The 1,216-nt window shown below is 41.0% G+C and overlaps 1 protein-coding gene across 1 annotated transcript in view; it reads left to right on the top strand.

The window, feature by feature from the left end:
• Nucleotides 1–1,216, top strand: part of EXOC4 (exocyst complex component 4) — a 1,013,282-nt gene that overhangs the window by 757,960 nt on the left and 254,106 nt on the right. The gene's annotated exons all lie outside the window — the stretch shown is intronic.

Genomic DNA, 1,216 nt, shown 5'->3' with positions numbered 1-1,216 from the left:
GCATTTCCTGCCATATCATTTGGCACTGATCCATATTTGGATAATGAGATAGTTTGTTGTGCCTGCAATGAGGAAAATGATTTAAAATGTTTTTTAATAAGTTAACAGGAGCAAGTGTTGAAATTACTGTAATGAGATAATGACAGTGCAGGGTATTGCTTTGAAGATTGTGCTCTGGTGAAAGCCGTATGCTCTTAATAAATTCATTCTTACTGCATTTTCCTTTGCACCGTGGGTAGCGTTGGCATGTTTGTCTCCTGGTAATGGGGCAGTGGGCACAGGAGTTGGTGGCCACAAAAAAGGAAGAGACCAGAGCTGGCTGCCACTGGAGAAGGCCCTTGAGCTTTAGGGTATCTGCCATGAATGACTCTGCCAATACCCAGATCCTGTCTAGGTATACCTCGGCGGTATTGCGGGTTCAGGTCCAGACCTCCACGAGAAAGTGGGTCTCACAATAAAACGAGTCATGCACATTTTTTGGTTTCTGTATACATTTAAAGATTATGTTGACCCTACACTGTAATCTGTTAAGTGTGCAGCAGCGTTATGAAAAACTTTGAAATAGTTGAAACAATTTTTTTTTCAAACAAGTTTTTTCTGAGACAGAAAAAAATGTGACAGAGACATGAAATGAGCGCATTCTTTGAAAAAATGGTGTCAGTAGATTGCTGGCTGCAGGGTTGCCACAAACCTTCACTTTGTGAAGAATGCAGTATCTGTGAAGCACAATAAAACAAGGTCTGCCTGTAGTGATGAGTGCTTTGCAGAATGATTAAAATCCCTATCAATGAGCCTCAAGCCAGTAAAAAAGGTGTGCCTTTTTCATCTGTTTTGTTGATGTTTAGTTCTTTCAGGTTTTAAATGTTACACTTGAAAGTTGCCTAACTATCCTTGCACTTCTTTAGCCAATGTGCGTATCATGTATATAAACTCAGTACACAGTCCCGTGTAAGGCAGTAGGGCTACAGAGATGAAGGCCTGAGTCCTGCCCTCAAGGGTATTGTTCAGTGGAAGAGATGGATGTATTAACAGATCAGTGTTAAACCTGCTACGATACACAGATGTACATGACACATTGGAAGTTGAGGAGAGGAAGTGGTCGATTCTACCTTGACGGTCTTTAAAGAAAGGTTTCATAAAGGAGATGAAACTGAAAATCTGGGAAAGTGAGAGAATGTCCCAAGTAGAGCATTAAGCAGAAAGCATGAACAGAGGG

The sequence above is a fragment of the Orycteropus afer genome, unplaced genomic scaffold (genome assembly GCF_000298275.1).
Source record: "Orycteropus afer afer isolate SDZICR_OR568_19922 unplaced genomic scaffold, OryAfe1.0 scaffold00365, whole genome shotgun sequence".
Taxonomy (NCBI): domain Eukaryota; kingdom Metazoa; phylum Chordata; class Mammalia; order Tubulidentata; family Orycteropodidae; genus Orycteropus; species Orycteropus afer.
This window is presented reverse-complemented; position numbering and strand designations above follow the sequence as displayed.